Genomic DNA, 23,679 nt, shown 5'->3' with positions numbered 1-23,679 from the left:
ATGTACTGCCCTATAAGACACTGACCATTTTTATATCTAGCCTTGCAATCTTACTTTAATATAATCTGACTCTACAAATCCATTTCCACAAATGGTCTTTGAATCAGCTTTTTCATCTTATAAACGTCCTCAAAAATTAATGAGGTGAATAAGCTTTTGGCTCCTGTGCATGCCATATTTGTAGAAAGATATGAGAGTTGTGTTTAACTTGGAAACTTATACTTGGGAAAGTCTGACAAGAATGGGAGTTTTTGCCAGGTTATGGAGAGATATGTACCCTCTTTGAGTACTGATGTGGGGCAGCTCCTTTGGAAAGGGCTCTTTGGAAGGCAGTTTGGCAATTGTTAAAACTGAAGACAGTGCAGTGCTGATGATCCAACAGGTCCTCTTTTAGAGTCAATCCAGAGAAACATTCCCACGTGAGCACTAAGGGAAATGTGCAGTGGTTGCCGCGGTGAGAACGTGGAATGACCTTCCACCACATACAGTGATAGGTGCGTGTGGAGAACACTATGCAGCCGCAGAAAATGCGTCGGTCCTAAAGGTAGGGCCTGTGATTTGCTCTTTAGTCTCTCGGTTGTGTCTGACGCTTTGCAACCCCATGGACTGTAGCCCCCACCCCACCCCAGGCTCTTCTCCATGGGATTCTCCAGGAAAGAATACTGGAGTGGGTTGCCATAGCCTCCTCCAGGGGATCTTCCCGACTCAGGGATCGAACCTGCGTCTCCTGCACTGGGAAGCAGATTCTTTACTGCTAAGCCACCAGGGGAAGCCCCGGAAACCACGTCAATGGAAAAACTATAGGTGGAAATGGCTGGTGGGTACAGCATGGTGCTATCAACAGCCACAACAAATTTTTCGGCCAACCTAATAAACAGCCGGAGTGCACCCAGTGCTTGACTCCAAAAAGTGGGATGAGGCCCTAGCGAGGTAACAGAAAAAGCCTGAGAAGAAAACCTCACTGGGACCTCATCCCTCTTTGCAGAATCAAGCACTGGTCCAGCCCAGCCGCCAAGTCCGGTGTGCCGTCTCATTGCTCACCTGGGCCCTCGGTCTGGATTTGCCTTTCCCGGTATCAAGTGAAAGTCTTTCTGTCGTGTCCAGCGCTTTGCAGCCCCACGAACTATACAGTCCGTGGAATTCTCCAGGCCAGAATACTGGAGTGGGTAGCCGTTCCCTTCCTCAGGGAGTCTTCCCAACCCAGGGATCGAACCCAGGTCTCCCGCATTGCAGGCGGATTCTTTACCTTCTTAGCCACCAGGGAAGCCCAAGAATTGAACATGAAAATGTAAGAAGCCCACGTCTGTGAGGCCAGCTGGGTGGTAAAGGGCAGAAAGTGTGCTGTCAGACCTCCGAGGACCCATGTTATATAAACGTCAGGAGCAGGCACAGAGGAGGTGGGGTGGTTTCAGGTTGTGAATCAGGCTGATTGGGTAGCTGGGCGCCTGGGGCTAAATAATACGCGTGAAGCAGAAACAAAGAGCGGCTCTCTGGGTCACCTGCTGGGCTGCCAAGGCAGCTAGAATTGCACAGGTGTGTCTGAGGAGCCCTGGTTGTAGGCAAGCGCTTGGGAAACCAGACACTTTAATCTGATTCTTAAGAGGGAAAAACAAGAGTAAAAGACTGCATGAAATTCAAGTCCTTTACCCTCGAGGGGAGGATCGCTTCTCCGTTTATTTTTCTTCAGTGGTGGTTTTGTTTGGGTTTAGATTATTTTGTTAAGCTCTATCCTTTCCCAAACCCTGGCAGTTAAGAAAGAGCAAAGCCTGGTGGTCCCTCCCGGCCTGCATCAGACAGCACGGTGGGGAGCTGGGGGCTCCAGCCAGGAAGGGAGTCGGGGTCGGGGAGGCCCTCCTGGCCCGAGAAGGACCCTAGCCCCACTGGTCCCGCCGTTTGTCACCCCTCCCACCTCCGCCACATGCAAAATTGGAGCTAGAGCGGTTTTCATCACTGCCTGTGCTTGCGATGAGTTGCGTAAACTAGTTACGGGGACATCATTATTTTTGTCAGAGAAGGCAATGGCACCCCACTCCAGTACTCTTGCCTGGAAAATCCCATGGACGGGGGAGCCTGGAAAGCTGCAGTCCATGGGGTTTCTAAGAGTCGGACACGACTGAGCGACTTCACTTTCACTTTTCACTTTCATGCGTTAGAGAAGGAAATGGCAACCCGCCCCAGTGTTCTTGCCTGGAGAATCCCAGGGACGGGGGGAACCTGGTGGACTGCCGTCTATGGGGTCGCACAGAGTCAGACACAACTGAATCAACGCAGCAGCAGCAGCAGCAGCAGCAGCAGCAGCAGCAGCAGCAGCAGCATTATTTTTGTTAACTTAGTATTGGAGTCTAGTTTATAATGCTGTGTTAGTTTCGGGTATACTATAAAGTGGCTCAGTTATAGTATACATATATCCACTCTGTTTTAGACTCTTTCCCATGTAGGCCATTACAGAGTAGAGTTCCTTGTGCTATACAGTAGGTCACTAATAGTTATCCGTTTCATATATAGTCATCTGTACATGTCAACCCCAATCTCCCAATTGATCAGTTCCCCCCACACACCCCAGGAATTCTGTTTTCTCTCTGACTCTGCTTCTGTTTCATAAATGAGTTTACTTGTACCATGTTTTTTAGATTCCCCGTGTAAGCAGCATCGTGTGATGTTCGTCTCTGTCTGACTTACTTCGCTCTCCATGTTGCTGCAAATGGCACTGTTTCATACTTGCCTATGGCTGGGTCGTAATTCACTCTGAGTTCTGCCGCATGGGTGGTTCTGGACCTGGGAATGCGGTTCAGGACGCCTCCTACAAACACAGCACTTCTCTGTTCTCTGCAGATGCGCGGTCCTGGCGGGGCCTCAGCACTGAGTCTTCCAGACACATTAACTGATCTGACCCTCAGAATGGCCCTCGGGGGTGGGGAGGGTAATTGCCCCTGCAGGTGAGGAAACTGGGGCTCAGGGAGGAACCGAAGTGCCCCCAAGCCCAGGACTGCCCCCTACCCAGGCCTCCCGGCTGATCACACAGCTTCCTCTGGCCGAGGTCCAGCCACACCAGCTTCTTCTCCGGCTCCTGTCAGTCCCCGTGGGGGCCATGGGTATTGGGCTCACAGGCCTGTCGGGCTTTCACTCCACACTGCACCCCGCCCCTCCCCGGGACTGCCGATGCCCACATCCTTCAGACCAGCACTTCTCAAGCCCTGATGGGCCTGTGACTCCCCTGGGACCTTGTGAAAGAGCAGATCCCGGTTTGGTGGGCGGAGCCGGAGGGGCTGCATTTCTGACAAGTCCCCAGGAGGTCTCAGAGCCCCTTCTCTGCAGGCGGCTCTGGATAGCAGGGCTGATCCTAGCCTCGGCCAGACCAAGAGAGTCTGGACAGTGTCAGGAGACCTGGATGCCCGCTCAGGGTGTCCTCCTCATCTCCTGACTGTAAATAAGTGTTAATTACATTTTCCTGGCTGGAATTTCATCTCCATGAGGACGGGGACTGTAACTATCTCCTGCATATCTATCTCCCCAACGCCTGACCCAGGGCCTGGCACGTGATAAATGCTGAGCACCCGCTGAATGAATAAAGTGAGCAAGGGGAAGGAATGCCTGAGCCATCCCTGTCCTTCCCACCAAAGCGATCCATCCCCAACCCCCAAAAGAGACATTTGGAGAGTTCTCCATTGTTATCACTCTAATCTTATCACCAAACCCAGCTCTTCCAGGAGATCCAAATCCCAGGCACCGACCCGTCTAGAAAGGATTCATAGAGATCGTCTCTCAGGAACAGGATGGCAGAGCTTGTCTTCCTTTGTGCACTTTCCATATTTTCTGAATTCAATGCAGAAAGCGAGGGCTGCTGCAGTGATTCAAAGGACATGGAAGCATCCGTCTAAGCAGATTCTCCCTCGGCCGCTTCTCCGCTGTCACTGCAGACGCCAGGCTGGCCGGGCTGTAGTCAACCAGCGTGTCCAGTGTCTCAGTTCCTGACTCTAAAGGAAGGCAGGGCTGCAAGTGACCGAGGCTCGCGCGGGCATGAATTCTCTTTAAATCTGTCATCTTCTCCATGAGTTCCTTCTCATCCCCATCACTCCTGAGGAATCCTGACCCTATTCCTGTCGACCTCATCTCTGTGGGTTCTTGCCATCCTGAATACCATTCCAGGAGCCCCTTTTCAGAGGATGGAATTTGTTACCTAAGGCCTGAGTAACAGACTGCTGAAGCTGAAACTCAAATACTTTGGCCACCTGATGCGAAGAACTGACTCATTTGAAAAGACCCTGATGCTGGGAAAGATTGGAGGTGGGAAGAGAAGGGGCGGCAGCGGATGAAATGGTCCGATGCCATCACTGACTCAGTGGACACGAATCTGAGCAAACTCCGGGAGATGGTGCAGGACAGGGAACCGTGGCGTGCTGCAGTCCCTGGGGTCGCACAGAGCTGGACACCTCTCAGAGATGGAACGACAGCGGTGGCGGACTTCTCTGCTGCAGCTGAGGTGCGTGCTTAAGCTCAAGTCACCGTTTTTTTTAACATGACACCGAGAAAAATGAAAGGAAAACCTGACTGTTTAAGACTGTTAGCCTTCATCACAGCACTGAATAACCCCAGTGGGAAGGGCTGCTGGAGTTTCATACTCTTCCGTTGCTCCCATTCAGTAAATAATGATCATTTGACAGTAAAATGCTTGTTGGTTGTAAAGTTATTCATGCTCCTGGGGCAGAGGTGCTGTCCTGAATGTACCTGCATGAGCTGCATCCCACAACACGGACTCTGGGTTGGTACCCAGGCAACATTTCATCCCACAACACGGACTCTGGGTTGGTACCCAGGCAACATTTCATCCCACAACACGGACTCTGGGTTGGTACCCAGGCAACATTTCATCTGCACAACACGGACTCTGGGTTGGTACCCAGGCAACATTTCATCCCACAACACGGACTCTGGGTTGGTACCCAGGCACCATTTCATCTGCACAACACGGGCTCTGGGTTGGTACCCAGGCAACATTTCATCCCACAACACGGACTCTGGGTTGGTACCCAGGCAGCATTTCATCCCACAACACGGACTCTGGGTTGGTACCCAGGCAGCATTTCATCCCATGAGCGAATGAAAAGGAGAAGGAGGTCCTCCAGGCTTGTGCAAGAAATCAGGGCGGGCGGTGGGGGGAGGTTTGGGCTGACATTCGCTTCCTTTGACGTCTGCTCACGTCTACACACCCAGCACACCCTCCACTTGGTGCGGACTCCATCCACGCTCACCATCAGCCACTGGGCACGAGGGGAGCGAGAATTCCTAGTTAAGAAGACCATGGCTGAATTCCACTGCCCCTCACTTTACAGAGCCGACATCTCTGTAATATGTGGACTAAGTTTCTATAAATTTGATTAAAATGAGCAGTAATTTGCATTTGGGGGGTGAATTTGGCCAGTCAGCCTCACCCACCTAGGGAGCTTGATGTGTTCCAGCAGCTTTGCTGAGTAGGACGTCCTTTGCCTTTTGAGGGGGAGGGGAGGGAATTACATGATTTGGACTATTTAAGAAAGGAACCAAGAGGCAGTTCTGGGGCTCATCGGGTGTTTGGAGAGGTGGGCACCCCGTCCACAGCAGAGGGCAGGCAGGGGTCCAGGAGCCCCGGTCCAGAGAGGACAGAAAGGGCAGCTCCCCAGCCTGCCCACCCGTGTGGCTGAGCCTCCGCCGGGCAGTGTGTGTTGGCTGCCGTTCACCCCCTCGATGCCCGTTCCATCCCCACTCGCCTCCCAGCAGCCCTGCCCCACGCGCGCTGCCCGCCCCCCAGGTGGCAGCCTCTTCCTTTCCTCTGTGTCCGAAGGATAAGCTCTTCTTCTTGCCCCTTCTGTGTCCTTCCTTCTTAATCTCAAGAGCATCCTTCTGAGGTGGGAAGCCATTGTTTATTTCTCTTTGCCTTCTCGGCATGGTGAGTCTAGCTCTTCTTGAGGCTGAGTCTAAGCAAATGGGGGAAATGTGCACCAGGATCACAGCTGAAGGTGTCTGTCTTACAGAGGAGTCACAGGCGACCCTCCTCTCTAGAGCGGACAACCACTTCCCGATTTCCTTTCTGGCGTTCGGGAACATCTGCCGTTTCATTCCCAGATGTGCTCACTGCAGGCAAGGCCATACCCATAAAGCCTCTCATTTTAGTCTTCTCTCTGTCTCTCCGGTTGGCCTGGGTATTAACTTCCAAGCAGCAGCCCTGGTGACTTCACTTGGCTGTCTGCACACCCCAAGTATTCCAGCTAATGGCACATTTCTGCTCTCCGTTCACCGTCTCAGGCCTGCGAGCACCCCACCGATGCGGCTTACACGGACACAAAGCGTTCAGTGAACTGAAACCAGAAAAAAAGCTCAGGGCAACGGCACAAATGCCCACGTCTCGGTCCAGGGAGTTGGCTTTTATAGAAATAAGTACATTTGTATTAGTTGTTATGATGAATTGTTCTGACACTCACCCAGACAGGAAGATAATGAAACTTTCTTTTCCCAAGGGCTCCTTAATTCAAACATTCAAAATGACCTGGCCTCAGCTGGCCCAGGGCAGAAGTCATAAGATTGAAAAAAATGAGTAGATACATTTTTAAAGAGATGGGGGAACCACTGCATTCCGACTCGGGCCAGTGGTTGACCACAAGCCGGCATACGAGGCATGTTTGCATCTTCCTTACTTAAAATTGTTTAAGTTGCTCATATAGACCCTCTGAGCTAGGAGAGAGCATGTGGGGAGAGTTCACACTCGAGGTCTTTCCACCGCCTTCCCAGACAGACAGATTCTAGAAAACAGTGCTAGTTTGATGACCAGCTCTGGGCTGAGCTGCACTTTAGAAGGTAAGCCACTGCAGACTGCTCTGTCAGGCTCTGCTTTTTGTTAATAATCTATTTAAAGTTCAGCAGACCGGCACCTCCTTTGATTCTGATTATACTCCTAAAGCTCCTCCAAGTTCACTGTCAGCAGGTCCTGCTCTGACAGTCAGAGAGATTGCTGTCTTGGTTTGCTGGGGAACCGCATTTGAACATCAGACTCCATCCAAAGCAGCTGCCATGACGGACCCCACACAGCCCCTCACAGGATGGATTTGTTAAAGGCCACCTCCCTGGGAGAACTGGTCTACCCAGGCGGCTGTGTGGACGTGCTCCAGGCAAACAGAAGGTCTCCATGATCTCCACGCTGTTCACCCCTGTAACCGTGCCCTCCTGGAGTCAGGCACTGTCTAGTCTCCAATGATAATAGCTCTTGGTGATTAATTTTGCTGGTTTGGGTTGCTTTCAGGGAAACGGCTTTTGACATGTAGTCCATGTCTTTCAAACTGAGACAAAATGGAATTGAGGAAACCATTTTCCAATTAAACCCAACAATTTTAAGTCCTGTGTTAGGAGAAATGCAATTCTTCCTAGAATACAAACACAGAGGGACGGTTTGATTGTTTATGACAATTCTTTCATTCCAAAAAGGGCTTGAAGTGGCTTCCAAAACAATGAATAAAAGAATGAAATTGACAGCTAAGGGTATTGGGCAGAAACCAAGCTTCTCTAGGACGCCTCATCTTTCCATTGCTCTGGCTGTTCACTTCAGCTCAAGGGGCACCAGGAAACAGGAAGGATGACCATCCATGGAAAATGAATCTGAGAATCCCTAGAAGGGGAGAAAGGGGAAGCGGTGACAGGCTTTATTTTCTGGGGCTCCCAAATCACTGCGGACAGTGACTGCAGCCATAAAATTAAAGAGTGCTTGCTCCTTGGAATGAAAACTATGATAAACCTGGACAGCACATTAAAAAGCAGAGAGATCACTTTGACGACAAAGGTCCATCTAGTCAAAACTATGGTTTTCCCAGTAGTCACGTATGGATGTGAGAGTTGGACCATAAAGAAAGCTGAGTGCCGAAGAATTGATGCTTTTGAACTGTGGTGCTGGAGAAGACTCTGAGAGTCCCTTGGACTGCAAGGAGATCCAACCAGTCCATCCTAAAGGAGATCAGTCCTCAATATTCACTGGAAGGACTGATGCTGAAGCTGAAGCTCCAATAGTTTGGCCACCTGATGTGAAGAGCTGACTCATTGGAAAAGGCCCTAATGTTGGGAAAGATTGAAGGCAGGAGGAGAATGGGGCAACAGAGGATGAGATGGTTAGATAGCATCACTGACTCAATGGACATGAATTTGAACAACTCCAGGAGATGGTGGAGGGCAGAGGAACCTGACATGCGGCAGTCCACGGGGTCACAAAGAGTCAAACACAACTTAGCGACTGAACAGCAGCACCAAAATGCCTGTTTAAGTCTCAGACTCACAGGAAAACGAACCGTCTAAGTGTTACCCACTCCAGTGTTCTTGCCTGGAGAATCCCAGGGACGAGGGAGCCTGGTGGGCTGCCGTCTATGGGGTCACACAGAGTCGGACACGACTGAAGCGACTCAGCAGCAGCAGCAGCAGCAGCGTGTTGTTGAGACCTTTTTTTACATGATCTACCTGTTACACACAAACTTAAAATTAGAAGCATTTTAACAAGGTGGGTAAAAATATTTACACATATTCCAAACGTCCCACTTTAGATGTTCCATCGTTCAGGAAGCAGGCACTGTCCACCTCCTCTAAGATTTGTTCTTAATAGCTCAACTTTCCCTCTGAATTGGCCCCCAGCTGGGAGGGACAATCAGAGTTTTCAAACAAAAAGCACTTCCAGGAACTCTTAAGTAAGAACGGGTCCAGAATTCTTTATGCTGGGGGAGTGGGCAGGAGGGGACCTTTCTGTTTCCTCTGGATCCAGTACTTGGTGGTTCCCCGGGTTCTCCAGTGAAACAATGAAATGGCCGGCAAACACTTTAAACAATGTTTCTATGACAACCTGGTGTGAATGAGCAGACTTCCTAAGGAAATGAAACCCCTAAACGCCTCTGTGACCTTACTGGTGATCTCAAGAGGAGAGTTTCTCTGTCTGTTTTGCTCATTTTTGCTTTTCCGTTCCCTGACTCTCAATCCAGCTTCAAAACTTATGACTATTTACCCCAGGAGCCAGCTGCGCTTAGCGTCATGTTTTCACCCCTTCAGTTTAGTTTTTTAAGTATTTGTCTGACACGCCCGCTCTCTCCCTGGAAAGGTCCCTCTTGTCCCCGTCCACGAACTCCTTCAACGGGCGGCTCTCGCTGATGGGAAGTCTGGTAGGGGCAGCACGAACGTGAGCAGACTTCATCTGACTGTCGGAGGCTCTTCACAAAAGACGAAAAGGCTCTGGATCCTGAGAAGTGACCAAGTGGCCAGGGTTTTCCTTTAGGTTTTTCACTTTTATTTATTTTTAACTTTTATTGAAATATGACCGACTTACAATGTTTTGTTTGATTTCTGCTGTACAGCCAAGTGCTCAGTTATACATGTATATATATATTTTTTCATTTTTTATTATGCTTTTATCACAGGATAGTGGCTACAGCGCCCTGTACTACACAGTAGGGCCTGGTTGTCTGTCCGTCCTGTGTGTATTATAGTTTACACCAGCTCATCCCAGACTCCCAATGCTTCCCTCCTTCCCCCACCCCCGCCCACAAGTCTGTTCTCTCTGTGTGTAAATCTTCCTTCTTGTTTTTTAAATGAGAGTTCCTGACTCTTGAAGACTGGGATACAGGGAAGATGACATTCTAGAAGCTGATCAGGTACCTCTGACAACTCCATCTATTAATTTTAAAAAATAGTAATTTTATTTATTTATCTTGGCTTTGCTAGGTCTTCGCTGCTACACGCTGGCTCTCCCTAGTTCTGGGGGGCAGGGGCCACTTTCATTGTGGTGCCCAGGGTCCTCGCTGGGGTGGCTTCTCTTGGTGCCAAGCACGGGCTCCAGGGCGCACAGGCTTCGGTCTATGCAGCCCCCAGGCTCCACAGCACAAGCTCAGTAGTTGCTGAGCGTGGACTTAGTTGCTCCACGGCGTGCGGGATCTTCTGGGACCAGGGATGGAACCTGTGTCTTCTGCACTGGGAGGCGGATTCTTTATCCCTGAGCCACCAGGGAAGCCCCATCTATCCATTTTTAACTCCAGCACGGTTTAGTTTCAAAGCAGAGGTTTGTAGTAGGCTGGAAGCCATAGCGGCCGTCTCCCTGACTGTACTGGTGTGAGCTCTTCAGAACCCAGTTCCGCTTTTAGTAGGCGGCCGAGCTGCCTACGCCTTCTATAGAATGCACCCTGGAGATGAGGCCTGGGGGCTTCGCTCCGTGCTCAGACGTTGGACCATGCACCTCTGCACCAGTGTCTTCCCCCGTTTTCAGGGGCCCTTCTCCCTGGTAATGAGCTCACTTACCAGACTGACGTCTTGAGGCCCCCGTTTTAGACCTCGCTAGTAAATTTAAAGCTGCACATTCAGTTTGTCGCAGCAGACACCTCCTGTTCTCTTTATAAAATTCACATACACAAGTCTTGTCCTGGATTTAGTTAGCCTGTTAAACTCGGGGAGCAACTCATCAAGGAGAGATGTTATGGATATGTCACTGTATGAACCGGAAACATCCCAAACTTCCATTTCATCCTTTCAACGAAAAAAAAAAGAAAAAGAAATGAGCCCCACATGGTAAACATTTGCTGTTAGAATTTTGCTGAAACACACTAATAATTTTCAGCAGTTAAGAGCATTGTGTCTGAAAGGAAGGAAGAGATAGGAAGTCAGCTCGCACAATAGATGGAGAGTAAAGGCGTGAACCGTAAAGATAAAGATGAAAATAACTGTTCCATTCCTTCCCCTCCTTTTCACCCTAGTGTGTGGTTTGGCTGCATTTTCAGTGCCAAGATGGGGGGGCGGTGGGTACACTGGAGGTGAGGGGTTTTTCCCAGGTGCCTCCCAGACCAACCAGTGGTCCTGAGAGGAGATGCCCTCTCGGGGAGGGGCAGGGGCTCTTCTGAACCCTCCATGTCTTTTCTTCAAGGAACAGATTCTGAACCCTCCATGTCTTTTCTTTAAGGAACAGAAAGGCTTCGAAATTGCTTTCTTTGTATTTTTCATCACTTCCCTGACTAATACAGACACACTGTATTTGCATAACATATTTTTGGTCCGCATGGGACCCCATCTCAAGCTTCCTGAATATGCATTTTATTCTGTGCAACTTCTGAAAGTTGAACCTCTAATCTCATTACCAGCCTGTGTGCTTCCACGGAGTTATTTTTCTGGGCTTCAGAACAGCACCTCCGATTTGTAAGCCGAGCTAACAATTACATTTTCATCTCTGAAAGATGTTCAGTGAAAGCGTGCTTTGTGGGGAGAATAAATCAAAGACCTCAGGAAGAGTGACGCCCCCCACCAAGCCAGCCTGGCTTCTTTGCTTGCTCAGTGGAGACTGGCAAGTAAATTCTCTTTCTCTAGAACATTCGTCATTGCCCAGAGAACCTGGAAGACTCAATGTTCCAAAGACAGCACTGTTTAGCCCCCTTCACCGAGCTGCTCTCACTTGATCCCCCCAGCCTTGGAGACAGCTCAGTGAGCCAAGTGCCAGCCCAGGGCAGCGGCAGGAGACCCCAGATTGCCGGGATCCGTGAAGACACCGTCCAACCTTAGAAGCAGAGGACAGCAGACAAGTTACAGCTACAGAAACGAGAATAAGCGTTTCACCGAGGCAGGTTGGAGCAGAGTCAGAATCACTCTCCCAAGTCATCTCCCTTTCTCTGGGTTCTCAGGCTCAGCTGCTCTGGGGCCCAACGCTTTGCCCAGATGATTTCTTTGAACCCTTAGCACCATCCTCAGAGGCTGATGAGGCGTCAGAGGTAGAGTCCCACGGAAAGAGACGGATCAGAGACAAGTCCCTGGGCCATGGGCTTGCAATAACGTGCAGCCTCAATCGTCTGCGCCCTGGGTCTCTCCCTTCAGTGTCTACTGCCCTCGTGCCAGCTTTCTACGACCTCCCGTGGCACGGCCACGCTCCTGTCAAACCTCCTTTTGCCAGCCGTGTGCTTTGCCAGCAGACGTTTGATTTTATGGCCTTATTTTTTTCTGACAAGAAGGGTGTTTTCTACACCAGGCTCATCATCAGAATCATCTGGGGGTGTTTATTAAAACTAGAAATGCTCTCCCAAAAAACAGAGGTGCCTCCGTGTCTCTTGGAGACTCTGATTTGTGGCCCTGGGGACGGGCAGGGGACCAGAAGTTTCTTTGCGTAATTCTGATAATCAAGTTGGGAAAGAGATGCCATTTCCCCCAAAGTTTTAGACCCACAAACACTTCATGTAATGTATAATCTGAAAACTCCTTCAAAATCAAGAAAAAAATATTTTTTCATGGTGCTAGCCAAAAGTTATTATTTTAATTTTAGTATCTTATTTCAGATCAGTATGATAGCAAGGATGTCATGAAGCATTTCTAATGTATTATTATTGATCATTATAATTTGTAAGATACAATTTTACTTTTTCTCACTTTATGGGTGGCGTGTGCTATGTAAACACCATAATTTTATACGAAAACCCACAATTTTTTGGCAATCCACTTTAACAATGATGTTTGTATTGTGTTTGGTTTGGGCAAACAACAAATATTACAATGCAGTTGGAAATTTAACCATGATAAGGGCATCAAAAATGGGCCATGGACTAATTTTAAAGAATTTTCATGATTTGTTTCAAAATGATAAGACAATGGGGAGAGTGTTTCATTTGTTAAATTTTAATTTCAGTAAATGGGGAAGTAATTGTATGTAATAGTTACTGTTTTTTCTCTTTTGGACAATGATTTGGAGATACTGGAATGGATTTCCTGTAAGAATTCCAATTTATTTTTTAAATTTTATTTTTAATTGAAGGATAATTGCTCTACAATATTGATACTTTCTACCATATATCAACATGAATCAGCCAAAAAAAATTTCAATTTATTGAAAGTAATGTTTTTGAAGCTGATATGAGGAATGATGATGTTATTTTTCTTCATACACTTGGATTTAAATGTCATTATCCCAAATGCTTTGTTGGTTTAACCGATGGCCCAGCGTGAATTAAACAACGTAAACCCAGGTGAAGACCTGCACAAACCCCAGAGACTGTCAGGAGGGGCCACGTGACCAGCTGTTCTCAGCAAGCTGGGTAACAAACTCCCACCCCTCCTCCCGCCACCGGCCTGCCTCCTGAGTTCAGGCTGTCAGGCAGTAAAGGGGAAATCTCTGAGTGGTTATTTTGTTCATTTATGATTTTAAATGAAAGTAGAGGGGACTTCCCTGGTGACCCAGTGGTTAAGACTCTGCTCTTAATGCGCAGGGTGGGGCGTCCATCCCTGGCTGGGGAATTCAGATCCCACGTGCCTAAAGCTGAAGCAACACGGTAACAAATCCAATAAAGACTTTTTAAAAGTGGCCCACATCAAAAAATAAATAAAAATCTTCCAAAGCAAAAAAGAAAGCAGATGCCATCAGCACCTCCCTGACATGAGCCTCTTGCATTCAGAGAAGCTCCTGGAAACAGGGAAGAGTCTGCTGCCTCAGCTGGGTTCTCAGTCCTGACCGCCCATCAGAGTCAGCGGGTCAGCTCTTCAGAATGGGACGCCCAGGACCAGCCCCTCAACCAGACTCCTAGGCGGAAGCTTCTAGTGCAAGGGCCTACTTCCCCAGGTGAGTCTGCGGTGTGGCTGGGCTGAAAACGGGCAGCCCAAGGGGATGAATCCGACTCTGTGGCAGACTTTGTTGGGGAAGGTGTTTGGGGGCCATTAAGCCGAAGACCTGAGACACCTTTAGTATCCTGGCCATCTCCCCCAGACTCTGTGTCTTCAAGCAGTCTGCTGGCTTAAGGAAGGCACGCACACCCACAAAAGCATCCCGCCTGAAGGGTTTTGGAAACATGCCTACAAGTTACTGGTAAAGGTGAGTGAAGTCGCTCAGTCGTGTCAGACTCTGCAATCCCATGGACTGCAGCCTACCAGGTTCCTCCATCCATGGGCTTTTTCCAGGCAAGAATACTGGAGTGGGTTGCCATTTCCTTCTCCAGGAGATCTTCCTGACCCAGAGATTGAACCTGGATATCTCGCATTGTAGGCAGACGCTTTACCGTCTGAGCCCCCAGGGAAGTCCCAAAGGTGACGCCTTTGCAAATGCAGGTTGTGGAAGCCACGCCCGCCTCACTGAGCACCCAGTCACTGCCCCCCACCCAGTACAGCGGTGCTCCCCAGTCCTGCTTCCGGACAGGCTCTTATAGGAGCTGCGAGCCCCGCCCACGCCCTCTCCTGGGAGCTGGCTCTGCACCAGCCCGCGCTGACCACTCAGGACACGCAGCTAAAGCTGTGGCCCTGCCTCCGGGGACCTCCACCCACCGAGGACAGCAAACAGTTAAGGGCTAAAGCCACTAGGCTGAGAGCAGAGACGGCTGCAGGCAGGGTCCTCACCTTGCCCCGCCCAAAGGTGACGAGGGCGGGGGACATCCTTTGAGCCATTTCCCCCGCACAGTGTACTCAGCTGTGTTACATGGAAGCATATATAATATACAGAAATATGTGTAATAGACGCGTGGTCTTTCACGCGGGTCTGTGTATGTGTGTATGCTTGCGCAGCTTTTGTTGTTGTCTGTAGAACAACAGCTGCAAACTAGTTCCTGGAAACTTCTCCTGCAAGTCATGAGCTCATTTCAAGCAGTCCCTAAAAGTGTCATCAGGGGAGCCTGGGGCTTCTGGCAGGGAGGCTGGGTGAGTGGATTGGAGTTAACGGTGGGAGCTTAGCATGCCAGGCTGGGTGTTGTTTAGAGGTCTTATTCTGAGTTTTACGAAGAGCGCGTGTGTGTGGATGTGTGTGGCTGTGTATGCATGAGTTGGGTGGGAGTGTTGGGTGTGTGTCTTGTGTGTGATGGTGTGTGTGCGTCGCCCAGGCACGTGTGTGTCGGGGGCAAGTGTGGCTGGGGCAGACCTGCCCTGGGGGGCCTCCGGTAGCGGCTGTACCCTAGTTCTGGGACCCTGAGTGCTGTGTGGGGGACAGTCTTGGGCGCAGCGGGTTAGGTAGCGAGTCAGAAAGTTCTTGTGGAAACAGAAGCAGCTGAGGGCCCGAGAGGAACGTGGGCAAGGGGCTGAGGCCAGGGTTTGGACCCCAGCAGACGCGGGCCTGGGAGGGGTGGGGGCTGCGGGCCACACCCGCCCGACGGTGCCTCTGACCGGGGAGGGCCACCCGAGTGGGAAAGCCCCTGAGCTCAGGTGAGGCAGTTTGAGGATGCGTGTGCCCTCTTCCCTCAAGGGAAACCGGAGCAGCAGCAGCAGTTCAGACAGGGACTGAGAGAGAGGGCAGAGTGGGGAGGGGACCGCAGGAGCCGGGGGGGAACTGCGGGGCCAGCCCTGGGGTCCCGCGGGGCCAGCCTGATGACCGCCAGTCCATGGTCCTTGGCTGTGCCGGAGGGAGCGCTCAGGACCCCGCGCCAGCCGAGGAACTAAGGGAAGGTGCCCAGAGCCCAGGGCCCTGGGACAGCAGGGCCTGCGGGACAGCAGGGCCTGCAGGCCAGCTGGCCAGCAGGGCCCGCTGGGCTTCTCGGGGCTCTGAGCCATGGGGGGACCCACACCAGGGCAGTCGGGCACAGCCCCCCCAGCAGTAGCTCCCCTCCAGGCCCCGGGGGTGGGCGCCATGCCCCGAGGGCTGCCCCTCCTCTCAGGGGCTCTGCTTCTCACCCTGGGCCCACGAGTTAGTCAACACAGTCTCTTTGTCAGCTCTTTTCCTCCAAATAAATATATCAGTAAGTGCTGATCTCCAGCAGGGAAGGAAGAAAGCTTTCCTGACCCTCAGCCTCCCATGGGGCTCCCCCTCCTCCACGGAAAGCTGCTCAGGAAAGTGGCTTTGGGGGTTTGGTTCTTTTCCCGCCACCAACGTGTAATTTTCATGCAGCAGCTTGAAGTTCCTTCTAAGAAAACAGAACGAGATGGAGCTAGTAAGACTTGTGACGACACGCACGCTCCATGCTGCCAGACAGATGACGGGGAGGGGGCCAGGGACGGGAGAGGGGGCTCAGGCATGGGGGTGGGGGTTGGGCACAGGGGAGGGGCTCGGGCACAGGGGAGGGACTCGGGCACAGGGGAGGGGGTTGGGGGTGTGTGGGGGGGTAGGCGATCAGGCACGGGGGTGGGGGGCCTGGTGCAGAGGTGGTGGTGTGGGGGACAGGGCCGCCAAAGCCCCAGGAAGCTCGGTGCCCAGGCCGCCCACTTGGCTCGAAAGTGGAGCCGTTCTTTCCCAGAACAGCAGCCTGAGCCTGAGTTAACCCAGCCCAGCCAGCTTTCCTCCCCTTACTCATGACTGAAATCCCTGGTGACGTCCAAAACCGCATTCACAGTGAATTATTATTTCTTTATGACACCCAGGCATGAAGCTCTCCTGGCCTCACGCTGAGCGTGTGTGTGTGAGTGTATAGGTGTGTGTGTGTGTGTATGTGTATAGATGTGTGTGTGTATAGGTGTGTGTGTGTGTATAAGTGAGTATGTGTGTGTACAGGTGTGTGTGAGTAGGTATAGATATGCGTGTGTATAGATGGGTGTGTTGTGTGTATGTATATGGGTGAGTGTGTATGTGTACAGGTGTGTGTGTGTATACATGTGTGTGTATATAGATGGGTGTGTGTGTATAGGTGTGTGTGAGTGTGTATAGGTGTGTGTATATGGGTACAGGTGTGTGTGAGCATGTATAGATGTGTGTGTGTATAGATGGGTGTGTATGTGTATGTATATAAGTGAGTGTATATGTGTACAGGTGTGTGTGAGTGTGTGTATAGATGGGTGTGTGTGTGTATATATATATAGGTTTGTGTGTATGTGTATAGATGTGTGTGTGTATGTATATAGGTGTGTGTGTATAGACTGTGTATGTATATAGCTGAGTGTGTATGTGTACAGGTGTGTGTGAGTGTGTGTACAGGTGTGTGTGTATAGATGGGTGTGTGTGTGTATGTATATAGGTGAGTGTGTATGTGTATAGGTGTGTGTGAGTGTGTGTGTGTGTATAGGTATGTGTCTCTGTGTGTATGTATATGTACAGGGTGTGTGTGTGTGTGTATGTATATAGGTGAGTGTGTATGTGTATAGGTGTGTGTGTGTATGTGTACAGGTGTGTGTGTGTATAGATGGGTGTGTGTGTGTGTGTCTGTAAGAGAGAGAGACTCTACCTCGAACACTGCCCTCCGCTCTGGACACCAGCAGTCCTGTCCTGCTGGACGAGCTGAGCTTTGGGTGCCAGCGCAAGGCCCAGGCCCGCACTCCCTGAGGGTGTGGGGCAGATCTGGGTACGATGTTCCCCGCCCCCAGACAGCGGCTCCCCGCCCCCAGTCGCCTCTGCCCTTTAGAGCTTGACGTGGAAGGCAGCATCATGGTGCCTGGCAAACTGCACTGATTCGTGTCCTCATGAATCCCGTCAGCCGCCCTGACTGTCCTCTGCCTCTCGCCCTGCGTGTCCTGACCAGCCTGAGGTTTCCGTGGGTGACTGCATTTGACGGCAAACAGTGATGCTGAGTGTGCGTCATTTTTGGACTCACCTGTTGGAAATGACCTGAAAAGCACCACAGAAACGGAGCCACCTCTCCGCAGGGTCCACTCAGGCGGGACAAGCCTGCCCCTGGCCCGGCGGGGAGCTCTCGCCAGCGCTTGTACTGTTTCCAGACGGTGCTTGTCGGAGCTGCCCAGCCCCGGTGGGTGAACGCTTCCCAGAGCCCTGTACAAGTTGCCCACCATCACTGAGCCAGGAGCACTTTCGTTCCCCGGGGGCCGCTGGCCCTCTTCACCTACTGCTAGGGTGGGCTCACCTCTGCCACAGCAGGTGAGCGTCTGAAACTCACCTGCCAGGGCCCAGGGCCCTGCTGGGTGCTGGTGGAAGGGCCCGGGAGGCTCAGACCCTGTGGGTCTCCCAGCTACTATTAGTTTCTCCTCTGTTTGTTCTTACCCGAAACCATCCAAGTCAAATGGAACTTTAGACATTAAATACACAGCAGCAAGCAAGGCAGGGGCCTCCAGGGGTCAGCCTGGGCGTTAGTTGCAGAGGGTTCAGAGGCTCTTAGCTGGGCCGGGTTACCCTTTAGCTGGAGCCCATGGAGAGATCTGGGTTTCTGGAAGAGGGGCCGGGAAAGCCCGGGCACCAGCGGGGGCACACGGCTAGTCACCTGCCAGTCGCCTCTATGCCCAGGGGCCACACAGAGCCTCAGTCGCTGTCATTACCCGCCAGAGCCAAAAACCTAACTCCAGTCTCAAAATCTAATTTCAAAAAGGTGCTGTTTACCTCTTTTAGCTTTTTCAGTATCTTACAGATTTTCTGCTTTATTTACACGGACTGAGTTCCATAGAATTTAGAACCAAAAAAAAAAAGAGTATGATTTTACAGACAGAAGGTGAGCAGAGACCTAGTGTCCAGTTTCTAGATTAAAGAAGACCCACACTAATGGACATCAAACAGACATTTTAAAATAGAACCCTAGGGCTTCCCTGGTGGCTCAGTGATAAAGAATCGCCTGCCAATGCAGGAGACACGGGTTCAGTCCCTGATCCGGGAGAATCCCACATGCCTCGGAGCAACGAAGCCATGTGCCACGGCTATTGGACCCACACTCTAGACCCTGGGAGCCACAGCTACCCAGCTCACAGGCTGCAGCTGCTGAAGCCTGCGTGCCTAGAGCCCGTCCTCTGCGGCAGGAGAAGCCGTCACAATGAGAAGCCCGCACACCGTGACAGAGAGTAGCCCCTGCTCACCGCGACTAGTTTGCGACTAGAGAACGCCCTCGAGCAGCAACGAAGACCCAGCACAGCCAAAAATAAATTAAACAAATATCTTCCTCATCTTCCTCTGGGACACCTTCCCCAAGAAAGGCAGCCAGAAATTAAAAAAAAAAGAAGAAGAACCCTAAGTCTGCCCAGGTGGCTCAGCAGTAAAGCATCCACCTGTCAATGCTGGAGACGCAGATTTGATCCCTGGATAGGGAAGATCCCCTGGAGGAGGAAGTGGCAACCCACTCGTGTTCTTGCCTGGGAAATCCCATGTGGGAAATCCCTGGTGGGCTACAGTTCACAGGGTTGCAAAGAGTCGGACATGACTTAGCAACTGAGCATACACACGTAAGCTTATATGATGCATTTGACACCTTAACACTGCTGCCGGGGCCGGCAAGGTAACCCCGGACCCACGTCGCCAGGAGGAGCAGAATTGGGAGTGTTAGGGTCTCTCCCTCCTCTGCACAGCCCAGCCTGGGGGCTTTGGTAAAGCACCTCGGGCCAAGGCACCCCCATGCCCCACGGCCCCTCCACGGTGGAGGCAGTGGTCCCCTGCCTGTCCCTTCGGCCTACTAAGGCACCTGGAACAAATAGTCTCCCTAAATTAAATCTATAAACTATTCCCTATGTCCCATATTAACCCCATCTCCACCCTGGACTGAGCAGATGGGCCAAGGAGTGACTGTCATTGGGTGGAAGTTTGGCCGGTCAGGTGGCCCCCTGTCTCAGCTCTGGAAAACACGATGTGAGAGGGAAGTCCTGCCTCTTCCCTGCCCAAGGGCAGGGGTTTGGGTATGTCTGTTTCCTCCGCTGGCAGTGGCAGGATGGTTCTGAGCCTTTCTGTTCTCACTTAACTCTGGGCGAGTTTGTTTCCCTCTGTTTGTTGTTAACATCTTCAGCCTGACGGCAACAATCCTCAGGTCTGTGCAGAGACAGGGGTTTGGCAAGAGGGCGCACACTTCTCTGTGAGGTATTTTGTGTCTACATTCTCGAGTTACAGATCAATTTGCTCCCTCCCTGAGTCTCAGCCTTTTTTTCTCTAGGATACTATCCAGTAACCACTGAGAGTGCACCTTTAGCAAAATAGTCTTATTATTCAGCTCCTGATTCATCCTGAGTCTTCGTCCCACCTGGGCTGCTTCCTGACTTGCGTCACTTACGAACCCACCTTTCCACGTCCACCTGGAGAGTCGGGTGTGTGTCTAAACGAGGATTATTTCAACAGACCCGAGTGGGCTGATGATGGGGGCACACAGGTGAGCAGACGTGGTCCTTGCTCTCAGTGGAAAATCAAGCAGGCAGATGGCTAACTGCCAGGGCACCTGGATGAAAGAACGTTGAGACCTTGGACTGCTCTCTGTGGAAAGTTATTATTGTTGCACATTTGTGGAGTGGCCATAGCTTGGGCGGTGGTGCCAGACAGTGGTTCTCAGAGGCTTATTTAGTCCCAGTGGAAAACACTGAGGTACCAAGATCCAGCTCACAGTTCATCTGATGGCAGCTTCTGGGATTGTAGATAAGTTCCCAGATAGAAGTGGCTTCTAAGGACTGGTCTTGCAAAAAACAGATCCATTCAGTCATAGTTTTCCCAAACTCTGTGCTATACTCTTTTTCGGAAATGGTAGGAAGCGCAGTGGGGTGGGGGCGGTGGGGAGGGGAATGATGGTCTCCAATACGACTGGAAAATGTTATATATGGTCATACAGACCCCGGACAATGCATGACATGTGCAGGCAGATTAAAGACCCCAAAAGAAAAAAAGCAGTAACTAAATCTCTTTAATTTTAGTTCTGTTTAATTTAAACTTGTTTAAGTAGGACTTTGTAGGGTCCCATTTTGAAATACCTGGTTGACAAATATTCTCCAAGGCACCCGTCCAGGAGTTGCTGAATGGGAAAGGTCACGGCCAACACTGCAGGGTGATCGCAAGAAGAAACAACGAGGATGTGCGGGTACAGATCTATTGCTGTTCTGAAAACAAAAACAACCCCAAACACATGATCGCAAGACTGTAGATAATAATTCAAAGCGCAGATAGATGCGCTGGTGTTTTCTTGTTTGTGGTTTACACGAGAGGCAGGTGAGCTAAGCCACCACACGTTGCCTCTGCCCTTCTTAATTCACCTGAACATTTCTTATTTAAACCTGATGTTTCAAACCTGAGCCTTAATGTCCTTTCGCTAACGTGAAGATAAAGCCCAGCTTGCAGGCTGTCTCACGGGCGAGGGAAGGTCATGGCGCTGGACGCACAGCAGGCCCCCCGTCCAGGACTGCTCCTGTCTGTCCTCAAGCCGTGGCTGAATATCCCAGAGCAGATTTGTCTGAAGGGTGCAGGATTTTGAAATGAAGCTGTAACTAACTGCCCAGTGCTGCAGCAGAATTGAGGGAAATGTTTCCTGCTTATTCATCTTGGGCAGTCAGAGACGAAAAGCCTAAAATGGGTGTCTTGACTTCTGGAGCCACTTCCTTCTTAGCCCCCGATAGGGGACGGGGCATGAACCTGGAGTCTTCAGATGGCCGAGGTGGCCTTGTTGTCACTGTGGCTGTGGCTGTGGCCAGCCCCGGAGCCCAGGAGAGTCCCTGCCTGGGCTGCGGCCAGGACTGATGTCATCCAAGAAGCTCACTTCCTGTCTCCAGTTTTTTGTTTTACGAGTCAGCTTAGATGACTTGAGAGGGAAAGTTTCTGCAAAAAAACCCAGAAGGAAGTGGCACCTATTTTTGCAGCTTTGGCATTTAGGACTGGAAGGAAGTCTCCTCGCTACGGTAGCTCCACTTTGAGGAAGTTGGAAGCATCCATCCATCCATGGACATTTACTGGACACGGCCTGTGTACCAGGCTACAAAGGCCCCACCCTCAGGGAACCTGGTGTCTAGAAGGATGATGTTGGCACCCAAGTCTCTTGATGGAGGGGCCCAAGCACCTACCTGTAGACTCCTGTGTGGGACACACCCTTTAGGTCACCAGCAACTTGGAAGAAGGCATGACTAAATTGTTGCTGTCATTTGAAAGTTTCAGGATCCACTTTCAAGAGAGTAAGTGAATAAGAATCAGAGGGCACTTAGCCTTTTGGTCTTTATCCATCAGGCAAAGTCCTGGATTTGATGCTTAAGGAGCCATCTCTGCTTTCCAGACATAAGTGAAATTGTTGGCTCAGCCTTGCTATCAATATTTACTCTCCGATATGAAGCCCTGGGCATCTGCTGTAAGACATCTCTGTTTACAAGGCCCAAAACTCTACGGATGCATTTCGTGCAAAACATCAAAAGTGTCACGGCTTCTGGTCAGTCCTGGTGGGAAACCCACAACCAGGGCACACGGTCCTCCTGAAGCATTCCCGAATCAGGGTGGAGGAAGTCCAACCTCCTGGAAACAGGGGGGAAAAGATGGCCTGCGGAGACGGCACACAATGGGGGCATATTTAAGCGTCAGGCACTGTGTAGACAGTTCACGAAATGGCTCCCGTAATCCCTGCAACAATTCCATGGAGTAGGTTTTATTTCACAGACAGAGAGCCTGAGGCTCAGAGGGATGCAGTAATTGACCAAGATTTTGACCCAGATCTCTTGCCTTCCAGACGTTGGTCTTCCAGCCTAGCTGCATGGAACTGTGTTTGGGAGCTTGGATAAGCGGGTGGCATCTGATGAGTCAGGCAGTTAAACAATGGACCCCACTCTCTAACTTCTCTTTTCAGTGGTCCTGCTCGTCTGCAGCCTTTGGCGTAATGGAACAAGCAGCCTTGTGTGGTTCCCCCTTTACCAGCTTGGTGGACTTGGATGGACCAACCGTGACTACGCATCAGCTTCCGCAACCCCGAAAAGGGAGTAACAGTGAAGCTGAACGAAAATAACAACCAGGGGCTGTAGAATAAGGGTCCATCTTTAGATTTTGGAATGAGATGGACTCGTGTTTGAACCCAGAGTCTACATTTAAGAGCCCTGTGACCGCGGGGGCCGTTGCTTGCATTCTTTAGGCTTTGATTTCCTCTCTGGACAGAGAGGACAAACAATGCCTCCCTCACGGTGTGGCTGCAGGGATTAGCGGAAGGAACGGAGGGACGCAGGAAGCACTTTGCTGGGTGGTTAGAAGGTTGTGAGAACTCAGCGGACGCTCACCCTGGCTATTACTCACACTGACTCGCCCAGAAGACTGCTGTCGCCTGGGAACTCAGGGCGATAGCTCGTACAGGGAGGTGGCTTGTAAGCCGTCCCATTTCCTCTGTGTGTTACGTATCATTAGCGGTGATAATGGGTGTGGCCTGGCTAGTGCTCACTGCTAATAGTTCTCTTACGTTTATTCTTTTTACTGTTAATCAGTACACTATTCTTTATTTTCAATTTTTTGCTTCATAACTAAGATTTGTGCAATTTTCACAGAAGAGTAGGGTACAAATTCTGTTCAAGTTCCCATAGACTATAAACTAGGAGACCCAGGAACATAACCAGGGACGTAGAATAAGGTGCAAGAGTTTCATGATGTACAGGTTGAAGTCATGCAGAGTCTGTCCTCTTATCACTGTGGAATTATGTTAGAAATCAATATCAAAAGATATTTGAAAGTAACGCACATATTTTCAAGTACAGTGTGACATTTACCAAGAGAAATCCTTGACTTAGCCATTGAGAGCCTCAATGAAGTTAGAAGACTGAAAAAACACAAGAGGATGATTGAAGAAAACATCTAAGTGAGGAATTAATATCAAATGAGAAATTAATATCAAAAATACTTTTAAAATCGCATGTATTTGGAAGTTAAATGTCCAGTTTTTAATGACGGATATATTTAAAAAGCCATAACAAGGAAAATTTTTTTAAAAAAATATTTTTAACGTAACAAAAAGGAGAAGAGAATTTACCAGAATTGGTTGCAGGCAGCTGGAGCTGCTCAGTGCAACTAAATACAGTGCGGAATCTTTGCCTCTTAGAGTTACGCTCTAAGAAAGGCCGAAGGAGTCAGCCACTTCTCACTCTGGAATCCAGAGGTTTGAACCGAACATCACGGGATCTCAGGAG

The 23,679-nt window shown here is 50.4% G+C and overlaps 1 long non-coding RNA gene across 1 annotated transcript; it reads right to left on the bottom strand.

Annotated features, from left to right (window-relative positions):
- Positions 1-7,416: 7,416 nt before the first annotated feature.
- On the bottom strand, positions 7,417-17,863 carry LOC138425270 (uncharacterized). Its single transcript, XR_011251145.1, has 4 exons — positions 17,448-17,863; positions 10,288-10,512; positions 8,336-8,469; positions 7,417-7,633 (listed from the first exon to the last, which is right to left on the bottom strand). It is a non-coding gene; the product is annotated as an uncharacterized lncRNA (long non-coding RNA).
- Positions 17,864-23,679: the final 5,816 nt, after the last annotated feature.

Source organism: Ovis canadensis, chromosome 20 (genome assembly GCF_042477335.2).
Source record: "Ovis canadensis isolate MfBH-ARS-UI-01 breed Bighorn chromosome 20, ARS-UI_OviCan_v2, whole genome shotgun sequence".
Taxonomy (NCBI): domain Eukaryota; kingdom Metazoa; phylum Chordata; class Mammalia; order Artiodactyla; family Bovidae; genus Ovis; species Ovis canadensis.
This window is presented reverse-complemented; position numbering and strand designations above follow the sequence as displayed.